Raw genomic sequence first — 15,199 nt, 5'->3', positions numbered from 1 at the left:
TTGTTTCAGTGTTCTAGTTCTATAAACACAAATCAGAATTTAAAAAAAAAAGAGTGGTTGGTGATGGAATCTTAAATCCTAATTTTCACCTAGTTAGAGGAATGTTTTTGGAAAAAATAGTTGACCAAATCCCCTTTGGCTATACATAATGGGATTCCTTAATTAATTTTTGAGCATTTTGACATATTATGGACCTTAATCAGACATGTCAATCAAAAGTTATGGCCGATTGAGGTTTATATGTTCAATTAGCTTTTATTTTTTTTTTGTTTCATGTGTGCTTCATTATCAACTGTGTGTTTGTTGGATTGTTCTTGATGCCTCCAATCTGATTTTGTCCAGAAACTCAAGAGGATACTAGAGTGGTAAAAGGAAAAAATGTAGTATATCTATTTTAAAAGCCATATTGAGTGCAGAAACATGGTTGCAACCATCTGATCGAGTGTAAACATGTGAATTGAGTGGTGAGGATCATTTCTTCTAACCTTGATAATTTCTATTTGCTTTTTGAAATATGGCAGAAGTAGGTGGTGATGGCCCTTTTCATATGGATGGAGCTCAAAGGTTGTTACTTGATGCTATGACTAAACAATTACAAAGGATGATAAGACAAAATAATAAGGAGCCTTATGGCAGGATTGAAGAAATAAAAAATCAATTGAATCATATGTTGGAGGTCCTAATGCCAATAGGAGGTGGCAGGCCAAGAGAAGGAGAAGAGATGAAGAAAGAGGACCGAGACAAAAGAAGTTATACTAACTACTCCCCCAGTTAATGGTAGAGTGATCCAGACGCATATCTGGAGTAGGAACTGAAGATTGAACATGTGTTTTCTTGTCATGACTATACTGAGGAGCAGAAGGTCAAATTGATAGTAGTTGAATTCTTAGACTATGCCCACATCTGGTGGAATAAATATCAGAGGGAGAGGTTCAGAGACGAGGAACCAGAGGTTGATACTTGGGCTGAAATGGGGAGAGTTATGAGAAGGAGATATGTGCCAACCAGCTACAATAGGACTGTGCATCTGAAACTCTTAGAAGTTGTCCCAAGGCAATATGAGTGTTGAAGAGTACTATAAGGAGATGAAAATGACACTGATTAGATCTAACATAGATGACGATAATGAGGCAACAGTGACTCATTTTCCAAGTGGACTAAACCATGATATTAGAGATGTTGTGGAGCTGCAAGAGTATGTGGAGTTAGAAAATCTGTTGCACAAGGCAGTGCAGGTTGAAAAATAACTTAAGAGGAAGGGAGCTACGAGGAGGAATTCTTCCAGTTCTCACAATTCGAATTGGAGGGACAGGCCTAAGAGGGAGGGAGGATCTTCAACCGGTCTAGTAGTGGCTTCTCCACATGGGAAATCACCTATAAAGCCTAATACACCAGCTCCAAGCACTAGAACCAGAGACATAAAATGTTTCAAATGCTTGAGTAGAGGACACATTGCATCTGAATGTCCAACTAGAAGGAAATGCTCATGAAAGAAGATGGGGAAATCACTAGTGAATCCTCAACCAATAAAGGAGAACAGGAAGAAGAGATATAAAAGGAAGCATTAGATGGTGATTTACTGATGGTCGTGAGGTTGCTTGGAAGTTAAGTTCAATCCCTAGAGCAGACCCAAAGAGAAAATATTTTCCACACCAAGTGTTCAATCAATGGGAAGTTGTGCTCTTTCATAGTTGTTAGTGGAAGCTACACTAATGTGGCCAGTTCCAGATTAGTGTCCAAATTAAACTTGGAGACTAAGCCACATCCTAGGCCATACAAACTTCAATGGCTTAGTGAAGATGGAGAGATGACGGTGAGTCAACAAGTTGAGGGGTGCCTCTCAGTTGGAAGATATAATGATAGGGTTTTGTGTGATGTGGTTCCATTGGAGGCAAGCCATATCCTCTTAGGAAGGCCATGGCAGTATGACACCAAAGCTATACATGATGGGTTCACAAATAAAATTTCTTTCAGGCACAATGAATAGAAAATTGTTCTGAAATTGTTATCTCCTAGAGAGGTGTGTGAGGACCAAATAAAATTGAGAGAAAAAAGAGTGCAAGAGAAATGAGAGAAGAGTGAAACACAAAAAAAGAGCAGAAAGAATAAGAGTGATACACTTGTGGGAAGGAGTGAAACACCCGAGAAAAAAATGAGTTGTCTATCAAAAGAGAGTGAGGCGAGAAGAATGCTGCTTGTTGAGAAACCCTTTACTTGTTTTATTGCAAAAACAATATTTTTGTTGTTGATAACCCAAATAAAATTACTGCCCCTACTAGTGTTGAATTTCTTTTGCAGGAATTTAAGAATGTGTTTCCAAATGGATTGTCACCTTTAAGGGGAATTGAGCATCACATTGATTTCATTCCTAGAGCTTCATTGCCCAACCAGCCTACATAAAGAACTAATCCCTAGGAGACCAAAGAGATTCAAAATCAATTTGAAGAATTGATGTGATGTAAGCTCCATTGGAGCTTGTAGGCCTAGGATCTTCTTCATCAATGGATTCCTTTGCTTCTTGGAAGATGAATGGCAGCGGAATGAAGAAGGAAGAGAGAGAGGAGACACCACTTCAAGGAGAAGACGAGTCTAGAAAAAGCTCACCACCATAGGAGGCCATGTATAAGAGCTTGGAGGAAGAAGGAGATGAATGAAGGGAGAGGGAGAGAAGAGCACAAAATTTTGTGCTCTAAGAGAGCTTTGAAATCTGAAGTTTAATTTTCAAATGATCAAAATTGAAAAAAGACACACACATGACCTCTATTTATAGCCTAAGTGTCACACAAAATTGGAGGGAAATTTGAATTTCAATTCAAATTTCACTTGAATTTGAAATTGAATTTGTGGAGCCAAACTTTGGAACCAAAATTTCACTAATTATGATTAGTGAATTTTAGTTATGGTTCAGCCCATTAATCCTAGATCAATTCCAAGATTCTCCACTAAGTGTGCTTAGGTGTCATGAGGCATGTAAAGCATGAAGGACATGCACAAAGTGTGACTATATGATGTGGCAATGAGGTATAGTAAGCAAATGCTCACATCCCCTGCTAAAATTTAATTGGATTGGGCTTCTACCAATACAATTAAATTTATTTCCAACCACACACATCAAATATTCACTTAGTGCATGTGAAATTACAAAACTACCACTAATACAAAAACTAGTCTAGGTGCCCTAAAATATAAGGGTTGAAAAATCCTATATTTCTAGGGTACCCTACCTACATTATGGAGCCCTAAATACAAGGACCAAATATAATGACATCCTAGTCTAATATTGTCGCAACCTACCCTTCGGCGGGAGGGCGACGCGTGACTTGCGGGATGCGTGTTCCACGAAAGGAATACGCGCGGAGTCGCCACCAACGTTTATTTGAGGAAAACGTCGGAAAAACCGGAAAAGACGCGATCTACGAACTTTTAAGTGAAAGAATCGGGAGTTGTATTTACGCACGGGGAAGGTGTTAGCACCCCACACGTCCGTCACAAGGGACGACAACCTTTAATCGAATGTGCAAACATGACTTTGATTTTTACGTTCCCTTTACGTTCTTATATCTTTTATGCCCTTTTTATATTTTTCTCTTTTTTGTGGTCGACAAGGGTGTTTTCCCTTTGCTCCTACGTATTCCTCAATTTGTGATGAGGAAATCAGACCTACGTAGTTCTTTCAGAACAAAGTGTTTGGTTAAGTTTTTTTTTTATCTTTTTGCAAGATATATTTTGATTTGAACAAAAAGTTCATTTAAGGTGTTGGACCATTAAACGATCTTTTGATTTTGAAAGGAGAGAAACGTTAAGGCGTTGGACCATTAACGATCTCTTGTTTTTGAAAGGAGAGAAACGTTAAGGCACTTGGACCATTAACGATCTCTCGGGATGGTCGACAAAAGCGGGGCTTTTGCTCCTACATATCCTCAATTGCGATGAGGAAATCAGACCTACGTAGTTCTTGCAAAAGCGGTAAAGTCACATGTTGATTTTATGCTTTTGAGCGGTCCATGTTAAACGATAAAAGCAAAGAGGACCGTTTAAGGCGTTGGACCTTAAAACGGTTTTTAGTGATTTTTCGGACAAAACTTGATTTGTGAGTTGATTTTAGTCTTCGTTTCACTTTGGTTATTCATCAATTCATTCAAGGAAACTTCCTAAGAAAAACGTCCGATTGATTTTTTTTTATTATTTTATTCAAAGATATTTATTATTATTTTTCAAGATATTTTGATTATTTTATTATTATTTTTACTTTTTTTGGTTTAACCGAGGTTATAGCGTGAACGATCGGTTAGATTTTGTTCTAAAAGTGATTAAACGAGATTACAACACAAATGATCGGTTGAAATTCATTTTATCATTTATTAGGTGAGAAAAAAGCTTAAATAAACGGTAAAAGCGCGTTAAAGACGAAAGAAAAGAAATCGAAAATGAACGAAATAAAGATGAAAGCTTAAAAAAACACAAGAATTGAAAGTCTCGGATTCGAAAACTTACCCGTTGAAGAACGAAGAACGGATGAAGAACGATGAAGAACGGACGAAAACCTTCACGGATTTGCTTACGGAAACATCTCGGAAGCGTTACGGAAGCACCTCGGCTTGGATTTTCTTCACGGAAACAATTTTTTTCACCCAAAATAGCTGAAATACATAGCCAGGGGGCTGAGGGATCCTTAGAACAGCCCCCTTCAGCCTTTTTATAGGAAAAAGGGGGAGGAGGTTGCCGCCCAGCTCGCCCAAAAAAAACACTCTGGAAGGCCCAATTCAAAATTTCGAAATTGCTATTTGCACCACCAAATTTTGATAAGTTCACCCCCTTCTTTCGTAATTTACGGAAAAGTTACGAAAGCATATAGGACTTGATTTTCTTCTTTCTTTCTCTTCCGTCTCATCCGTATTAAGTTAATTATGCTTATTTAGAGTTATGAGAATTTTACGGAAGCATTACGGGTGTCCCGGAAGCCCCGGAATCCCATTTTTCAACAAAACGGGGGGTGTGGTGGACACCTAGCTCGCCCAGGCGAGCTAGGTTGCTTCAACCTTAAGCAAGAAATTGCCCAGAAACCTCTAGAAGGGCCCAGATTCGAAAATTACTATTTACACCCCCATTTTACTAAATACACCCCCTTTGCCTTTTTTTTGGTGATTTTTTTCGTAACGTTACGAAACTTACGAATTTCGTAACGATACTTGTTTTCTTTCCATAATGTTACGAAACCTTGCGGATTACATAATCATCCCTTTTTTTGACTTACGGAATGTTACGAAACCTCACGAATTGTGCAACGATGCTTCCTTTTGATTTCCGGTGTGTCACGGAACCTTACGGATTGTGCATCAATACTTTCTTTCGGTTTCCGGCACATCACGGAACTTCACAAATTGCCTAATGATGGGTGCCAAGCACCTCAAAATGACCAAACACAAGTTGCATGCCACCAAGCAAAGGTCCCCGGACGAAATTAGGGTATGACAGTTGCCCCTCTTTACTTGTCTTTTATTGGAGATAAAAGGGAAGTAAAGATAAGACACTAATTTCGTTCCTCCCGGTTGACGAGAGTCGCGGGTGACCATAAAATACCCCCGCATGCAAATGACTTGTTGTCCCCGGGGGAACAAAAGGTGCAGAAGACGATGTCAGTCTCTGCATGCTATCAAGCGTTCTGTCTTACAGATATCAAAAGAATGTTTATACGGATAACCACTCGGGTATTTTCGTCCGTCAGCGTGACTCAAATGTCAATATGACAGATCTTGTGAGCGTGGAAGATGACGTAAATCTCCGCGTGTCAACGGGCTTGTCGGCCGCGATTGACGAAGGGCGCAGAATGACAATAATTTGTCTCTGCGTGCCATCGGACACAACTGTGTCTGAATGGCAAAAAGGTGTGCGGAATGACCATAATTTGTCTCCGCATGTCATCGGGCCCGCCGCCTCTGGATGACAAAAGGGCGCAGAATGACCATAATTTGTCTCTGCGTGCCATCGGACACAACTGTGTCTGAATGGCAAAAAGGTGTGCGGAATGACCATAATTTGTCTCCGCATGTCATCGGGCCCGCCGCCTCTGGATGACAAAAGGGCGTAGAATGACCATAATTTGTCTCTGCGTGCCATCGGACACAACTGTGTCTGAATGGCAAAAGGGTGTGCGGAATGACCATAATTTGTCTCCGCATGTCATCGGGCCCGCCGCCTCTGGATGACAAAAGGGCGCAGAATGACCATAATTTGTCTCTGCGTGCCATCGGACACAACTGTGCCTGAATGGCAAAAGGGTGTGCAGAATGACCATAATTTGTCTTCGCATGTCACATGACCTCAGGGTCAATATGACAGAGATTGTGGGGCGGCCGACAAAAGCAAGGCTCTTGCTCCTACGTATCCTCAATGAGGAACTCAGACCTACGTAGTTCTAGATAACTTGTGAGACTTGAAAAAGTCTCCACCGGAAAATGCTGACACCTCCGGAAAGGGAACAGATGACCACATTGGCCTCCGCTCGTCAATCACACTTGGGGTCACTGAATGACGAGGTGCGGATAACCGTAAGGTGTCTCCGCGGGCTACCAGCTTTTGGGTCATGGTAACAAAAATCGGTGTGGTCGACAAAAGCAAGGCTTTTGCTCCTACGTATCCTCAAATGAGGAACTCAGACCTACGTAGTTCTGGATAACTTGTGAGACTTGAAAAAGTCTCCACCGGAAGATGCTGACATCTCCGGAAAGGGCGCAGATGACCACATTGGCCTCTGCTCGTCAATCACACTTGGGGTCACTGAATGATGAGGTGCGGATAACCGTAAGGTGTGTCCGCAGGCTACCAGCTCTTGGGTCATGGTAACAAAAGGTGGTGTGGTCGACAAAAGCAAGGCTTTTGCTCCTACGTATCCTCAAATATGGAACTCAGACCTACGTAGTTCTGGATAACTTGTGAGACTTGAAAAAGTCTCGGTGTTTTCTCCACTAAAATGCAAACATGCTTTAGTAAAGAGACAAATATTCCAACTGATTAGAGCAGCATATGCTTTTTTGAGTGAAAAACAATGCGTCTACCGGGGAAGGAGAGTCTGCTGATGAAACCTCCCCATAACCATAAATGAGATTTTGGATGTTAGCATTTCGTTTCTAAATGACCATTTAGAGGAAACACTGGGTTCGACAAAAATAGAAGAAATCCACTCAAAGTGTATCAATCTCGCATAGGTAAGTGTTTTATCCTAATTCCGAACCATAGATATGTCATGACTTGATTTTACAAATCATTTCCTATCAAATCAAAGATTACATGCGTGATCATGGATCAATAGGACTTCCCTTGGAAACAGATTCTTTTGGTGGGTTTTTCGGCTTTTGATTTTTTTTTTCGCTTTTTTCCTTTTCTATTTTTGTTTAGCGCGGGGCGAAGAAGTCGCTAGCACACAAGATTTTTGTTGGCAATTAAAGGGAGAAGACCACTTTAGGTCGTGGTTTCCTTTCCTTCTTTTTGTTCATTTGGTGACAATTCTGTATTGTTCAGATATTGTCCGGTCCAAAGACCTTTCTGCACATTTCTTCTGTTTTCTTTCGATCCTTGATCAGGAGCTTTCTTTCCTTCTTCTTCTTCTTTTTTTTACTTTCTCCCATTCTTTGATTGGGAATTTCCTTTCTTTTCTTTTTGCTTTCTCCCACTCTTTGATTGGGAATTTTCCTTTCTTTTCCTTTTGCTTTCTCTTTGATTGGAAATTTTCCTTCTTTTCTTTTTTTGCTTCCGAGGGTAAGGATTGACATTCTCACCCTGGGTTAAGGTTTATGGTGAGTCAGGATTTTGGCTCAAGTCTTGTAGAATGGCTAGACATGATACATGTCAGGGTTTGGTTTGGTTTAAGGATAAAAGGGATGCCCCACATTATTTCCATGACACAAATGCAAAAATGATGATTTGGAAATTTTATGCAAAACTGGTCATGCATGCACCTATGCGGACACTGAAGTGTCAAATTTTTATGGTCATGTGATGCTAGGGCTCAGGATTCATTTCCTCTATTTTAAATCAACCCAATGTTTCCAAAATATGTTCTTTTATCAATTTGTGCATTCATTCGAGTCCATTTTGGGTACTCGGGAAAATTTCACAGCATTCACCCTTCAGGTGTACACACATTTTTTCAAAAACTAGCTATGACCAGCGAATTTGTTTTTCAAAGAAGAGTTGGAAGCCATCTCTTTTCGAAAGCATGTTGGTTTTTTCAGCTAGACAACTTATTTTTCTTTTTTTTCTCTCTCTTTTTTCTTTTTATGAGGTATTTTGCTACCTAAACATGTGTATATTTTTGTGAGGTATTTTTGCTATATACATGCATATCCAAGGTATCTTGCTACCTAAACATGTGTATATTTTTGTGAGGTATTTTTGCTCTATACATGCATATCCAAGGTATCTTGCTACCTAAACATACATATATATATTTTGTGAGGTATCTTTTTGCTACATACATGCATATCTAAGGTATTTTTCACTACCTAAACACGCATACATATATTTTGTGAGGTATGACTACCTTCCGAGCTTGCGCTTGTTTTATTTAAATTCCCATGATCATGAGCAACTAGGTGTGTCCTACTATAAAAAGTGATCAAATAGCAAGCAGAAATTTAAAAGTTATTAGGTTGCCTCCTAGTAGCGCTTCTTTAACGTCTTGAGCTGGACGCCTTATGACTTGTCGGTCACTGACCTAGTACTTTGCTTACCTTTGGCTTTGGACTTGGTCGTCTATTGGTCGGCCATGTGTCGTAGGCAACGCTCTAAGCTTTTTATGGATGAGCTGAGGTGAACTCTAGAGGTGGTGGCGGTGTGTCTATTGCCCGCTACCGGCCATCCCAATGCTGATGTGGTGTTTCGCCCTGCGCCGGCCTGGGGGCGCAATACTTCTTGATGAAAGCTCGATTGGTAGGGGGGCCTGATGACCTTGCTGGGGGTGACAGGCACTCCCTAGAACTGACAGAGACCCGTATTTAGAGCTGGCAACTCCAAGACCCTGTTGGCCTTCTTCGGGTCCACTAGGTGTCTTGCGGGCACAATCCCTGCAAACAATAGATGACATCAGAAATCAGTTGGGGGAGGTGCACACTTACCTATGCCACGGCGACATGAACTTGCTGGGGGAAACGGGCGCCCTGTAGGGCCGACAAAGGCCCGTAACCAGAGCTGGAAACCCCAGGGCCCTGTTGGACTTCTTCAGGTCCACTGGGTGTCTTTGTGGGTGCGATCCCTGCAAACAATAGATGGTATCAGAAATCAGTTGAACCATATGCATACTTACCCATGTCAGGACGACACAGACCAACTGATACTTTTGCAGGGAGAGATTGGCATTGCGGTCGCTGAGCAGAATGTTGCTAAGTAGCAATGTCATCTATATCTGTGTAAGAGTGGTCATGTTGGTGCGCATGATCCGCACTCGTCTCTTTGCAGCGGCACGGGTGAAATCTTGCCCCGGTATGCATAGTAGCTGTGTGATAGCCTCCCTCTCTGGTTGTGCTCGCACAGTTGGCCCTCCTCCAATATCAGGGGGTGGCCCAGGAACCGTTAAAAGGAAACTACTGGTCCCTTAACTGGGAGTGCAAGTCTCGGTTAAGCATTTAAGGACAGAGGACCTTAAATTCTCTTAAGGTGTAAATGTGGAGCACACTGAAAATGAGGACACATAGCCCTCTAAAGGTGAGGGCGTGCAACCCTCTCAAGACGAGGATGTGTAGTCCTCTGGAGGTGAGGGCGTGCAGCCCTCTGATGGCGAGGACGTGTAGTCCTCTCAAGGTGAGGGCGTGCAGCCCTCTGAAGGTGAGGACATGCAGTCCTCTGATGGCGAGGGCGTGTAGCCCTCTCAAGGTGAGGGAATGTACCCCTACGAAGGTGAGGACATGCAGTCCTCTAATGGCGAGGGCGTGTAGCCCTCTGAAGGTGAGGACGTGTGGTCCTCTAAAGGTGAGGGCGTGTAGCCCTACGAAGGTGAGGACATGCAGTCCTCTGATGGCGAGGGCGTGTAGCCCTCTGAAGGTGAGGACGTGTAGTCCTCTGAAGGTAAGGGTAACTAGTACCCAAGGCGAGGACGGGTAGCCCTCTCAAGGCGAGGACGTGTAGTCCTCTGGAGGTGAGGGCGTGCAGCCCTCTAATGGTGAGGACGTGTAGTCCTCTCAAGGCGAGGACGTGTAGTCCTCTCAAGGTGAGGGCGTGCAGCCCTCTGTTGGCGAGGACGTGTAGTCCTCTAAAGGCGAGGACGTGTAGTCCTCTGACGGTGAGGGTAACTAGTACCCAAGGTGAGGGCGTGTAGCCCTCTCAAGGCGAGGACATGTAGTCCTCTGGAGGTGAGGGCGTGCAGCCCTCTGATGGGGAGGACGTGTAGTCCTCTCAAGGTGAGGGCGTGCAGCCCTCTGTTGGCGAGGACGTGTTGTCCTTTCAAGGTGAGGACGTGTAGTCCTTTCAAGGTGAGGGCGTGCAGCCCTCTGTTGACGAGGACGTGTAGTCCTCTAAAGGTGAGGGCGTGTAGCCCTACGAAGGTGAGGACGTGCAGTCCTATGAAGGCGAGAGTGTGTAGCCCTCTGAAGGTGAGGACGTGTAGTCCTCTGACGGTGAGGGTAACTAGTACCCAAGGTGAGGGCGTGTAGCCCTCTCAAGGCGAGGACATGTAGTCCTCTCAAGGTGAGGACGTGTAGTCCTCTGAAGGCGATAGGTACAAGTACCCAAGGGTTCACCCTTATGAGAAAGCAAGAGATCGACTCATCGAGAGGGTCGGTCACCCAAATCCATACGACTGGATATTAAATGTAGGAAATCTATGCAGTTAACATGATTTTTAGGGATGCAGATGCATGCAACCTTTGTCGTGAAATTTGGTAAATGTGGACTTCATATGAAACAATGCAATGTAATGGAAAGTTGTACAATGTTCATGACATTCTTTCCCTATTTTGTGATTTTGATTTTGATTTGATTTTTTTTTTGGAAAACACAAATTGACTGTCCTTTTGAAAGAGGTGATAGTCCATGCAACCTTATCCTATCTTTTGCAAATCTCTCCGAGAACTCCCTCTGAGTGTTGTTCTGTTTGATTTAGTCATTTGACCATTTTGGAGTGACGACAATGGAGTCGTTTGATGTTTAATCAATCCATTGAAATCCTAGGGTTTGTCCCCCCCCCCTTTTTTTTGTTAAAAACATCGATGGGTGAGAACTTTTGATCGGCCCCTATGTTCACTTGAGGCTCATGCACGGTGCCCCTCATTGCCCAGTGTAAGGCTTTGAGGTACCAATCGTTGTCTTTCGTCATGACCTTGTAGGAGGGAACCTATTGGTGAGAACTTCTAATCTGCCCCTAGGTTCACTTGAGGCTCATGCACGATGCCCCTCATTGCCCCAGTGTAAGGCTTTGAGGTACCAATCGTTGTCTTGTTTTCATAGCCTCGTAGTGAGGAAGAATGAAAGAAGGAGTTGATTCTTGCAAAAAGAATTTTTTCAAGGACGAGAAATAGTTGAAGGATTTTTCGATGGATTAAGTCAAATGACTCGTATGTAGAAGCAAGATGTTTTGATGTTTTGATGATGCCAAAGGATCAAGTGCTTCCAAGTTTTATTCAAGACAAGAATCCAAGAATCCAAGAAAATCAAGATATATGATGAAGTTGATCTCTAGAATCTTAGGAAGAAGTTTCCAAATTGAAAAAGCAAAAGGTTTGGCCAAAGAATTCTATCTAAATCATTTTAAATTGAGATTTACTCTCTGGTAATCAATTACCAACAGCTGAAAATGTTTATAATAGTCACTAGAAATTTGAATTCAAAATTTATAATGTGTAATCGATTACACATGGATGGTAATTGATTACCAGCAGTTTATTCAAATTTTAAAGCCTATGATCGATTACACAAGTCTTGTAATCGATTACCAGAGGAGATTTTCAGAAAATAATTTCCAAGAGTCACATCTATTCAAATGGTTTATGAATGGCCATCAAAGGTGACTTGGAAACACAAATTTAAAGAGAGTTTTCATTGCCCAAAAAGTTTTATCCTCTCAAAAGATTAAGAGTTTTTCTGAACTGAAATGTCTTATCCTCTCAAATTGGTCAACCACTTGCATATTCAATAAGGAATTTTGATTGATCTTCATTGTACAATCTATATTTTTTAAGAGAGATTTCTTCTTCTTATTTCTGAAAAGGGATTAAGAGATCGTGGGTCTCTTGTTGTAGAGGATTCCTGAACACAAGGGAAGGGTTGTCCATGTGTGGTTCAGACTTTGTAAAAGGAGTTTTACAAAGAGAGTGGAAAATCTCAAGTGGGTTGCTTGAGGACTGGACGTAGGCGCGGGAAGTGGCCGAACCAGTATAAATCAAGTTTGCATTCCTCTCTTCCTTTAAACTTCTTTTATTTATAGCCATTTATCTTTTGCTTTAAAGAAGTTTATTTTGAATTGTCTTTTGAGTAATTCATGTTAAGGGTGCATTGTTAATCCAAAAAGAAAGAGTGATAGTTCAATTGGGGAATAGTCTTTGCATCTTAATTCAACCCCCCTTTTTCTTAAGGTAACTGAGGCCATTTGTCCAACATTCTATTCTTGATAACTCACTTCTCTCTAAAAAGACAAAATGAGGTCGCATGAACGTCTATATTTTTACTTGAAAACACAGTCAATCAAATGCCTTTTTATTTTTTATTTTGAAACTTATTTGTTTTGAACTTTACTCGTTTTACGGCACCCCCACCAACGTGCACGACGAGTAATCTCTGATTGAACAGTCTTAGAAGTCAACACTTAGGAGCGCAGGTCGCTTGAGCAAACAGACCAATGGCTTGCACCCACATTCTAGTGAAAGTTGAATAAGCAAACATGCGTTTGTGAGAGGATGAGGGACAAAGATATCAACTTTATCCATTTCATTTAACATTGTAACTGTGGTTTACAATAATGGCATAAACTTGGAAATCCTGATGAGTCATTAGAGACACCTAACAACAGCCTTCAAAATTGCCCCATGTGTGGCATCTCTTGTCAATGTTAGGATTTACACGCAATTCTCCTCAAATTTCAGCCAGCCCGCATCAATTAGACCTTGCACCTTATGCTTCAGAGCCCTACAATGCTCAATGGAACGCCCCGGGGCTTCTCCGTGACAAGCACACGTTGCGTTCGAGTCGTATTCTCGGAGAAATGGAGGTTGATGAACCTTGGCTAGGGTTATGGCTACCATTGAATTATCAAGTAGATATGGGAGCAAGTCAGCATAGGACACTGGAATTGGGGTGAATTCTATAGGCTTTCTCGCTGCAAAATTCATTTCTTGGTTGGTGTTTTTGGTTTGTGCTAAAGGTGGTTGTCATACCCTAATTTCGTCCGGGGACCTTTGCTCGATGACGTGCGACCATTCTTTGGTCCTCGTGAGGTGCTTGGCACCCATCATTAGGCAATTTGTGAAATTCCAGGACATGCCGAAAAACCAAAAAAATATTGATGCACAATCCGTAAGTTTCCGTGACACACCGGAAATCAAATGGAAGCATCGTTGCATAATTAAGTGAGGTTCCGTAACATTCCGTAAGTCAAAAAGGGGATGATTATGTAATCCGCAAGGTTCCGTAACATTACGGAAAGAAAACAAGTATCGTTACGAAATTCGTAAGTTTCCGTAACTTTACGAAAAAAGAATCACCAAAAAACAGCAGAGGGGGGTGTACTTAGTAAAAATGGGGGTGCAAATAGCACCCAGGCCCACTTGGGCCCTCCGGAATATTCCTCCAGAAGGCGGTTGCTTCTGGAGGAAGCAACCCTGCTCGCCTGGGCGAGCTGAGCTCGCCTGGGCGAGCTGGGCGGCAACCACCTCCCCTATTTTGCTATAAATAGGGGAGGAAGGCAAGAAGGAAGGGGTTCAGCCCCTTAGGCACTTCTCTCTCTTTCGAATTTGCTTGGAAAAATTGTTTCCGTGAAGAAAATCTAAGCCGAGGCGCTTCCGAAACGTTTCCGTAACGTTTTCCGTGAGGAATTTCGCAAAGATTTCAACCGTTCTTCGACGTTCTTCATTCGTTCTTCATCGTTCTTCGATCTTCAACGGGTAAGTACCTCGAACCAAGCTTTTCGATTCATTCTATGTGCCCGTAGTGGTCCACATTGTGTTTCGTGCATTTTTATTCTCGTTTTGTTTACTTTTTATACCCTCTGTTGACGTGCTTAAGCCATTTTACTTAAGTCATTTCTCGCTTAACTTAAAAATAAAATGAATTTCCACCGAACGTTTGAATTGTATTATCCATTAACTTCGGTTAAAATAAATTCCGACCGTTCGGTCGTGCCGTAACCACGTTGGAAATCAAAAAGAGGTAAAAAATAATATAATAATCAAAAAGACATCTTTTAGTAAAATAAAGCGGAAAATCAAGTGGACGTTTTCTCTTTGGGATTTCTCATTCTTAATCGAATTGATTAATAACTAAAGTGAAACTAAAAGGCTAAAATCAATTCGCCTAGTCAAGCTCGTCCATAAAAAATAGGCTTTTGAAGTTTGTCATTTCATTTCCTCACTAAGTAAAATGGATCATTTTTAAAGGTCCAACGCCTTAAAATAATCACCTCTTAAAGTAAAAAAGAATCACTTGATAAGAAAGAACTACGTAGGTCTGATTTCCTCATCACAAATTGAGGAATACGTAGGAGCAAAGGGAAACACCCTTATCGACCACAAAAAAGAAAAAATATAAAAAGGGTATAAAGGATATAAGAACATAAAAGGGAACATAAAAATCAAAGTCATGTTTGCACATTCGATTAAAGGCTGCCGTCTCTTGGGACGGACGTGTGGGGTGCTAATACCTTCCCCGTGCGTAAATACAACTCCCGAACCTTTCAACTTAAAAGTTCGTAGATCGCGTCTTTTCCGGTTTTTCCGACGTTTTCCTCAAATAAACGTTGGTGGCGACTCCGCGCGTATTCCTTTCGTGGAACACGCATCCCGCGAGTCACGCGTCGCCCTCCTGCCGAAGGGTAGGTTGCGACAGTTGGCGACTCCACTGGGGACTATTTTTAGAGAGTTAGGCCATTTAATCTTGTGCAAATGCTTTACCATGACTTACTCCTTTGTTGTTTTCCTTCATTATGTACTTGTGTATATAAACTCTTTGTTGCTTTTAGTGCGTTTTAAAATGTATGCATGTGGTAAATATTTGTTCATTT

This window comes from Glycine max, chromosome 3 (assembly GCF_000004515.6).
Source record: "Glycine max cultivar Williams 82 chromosome 3, Glycine_max_v4.0, whole genome shotgun sequence".
In the NCBI taxonomy this organism is placed as follows: domain Eukaryota; kingdom Viridiplantae; phylum Streptophyta; class Magnoliopsida; order Fabales; family Fabaceae; genus Glycine; species Glycine max.
This window is presented reverse-complemented; position numbering follows the sequence as displayed.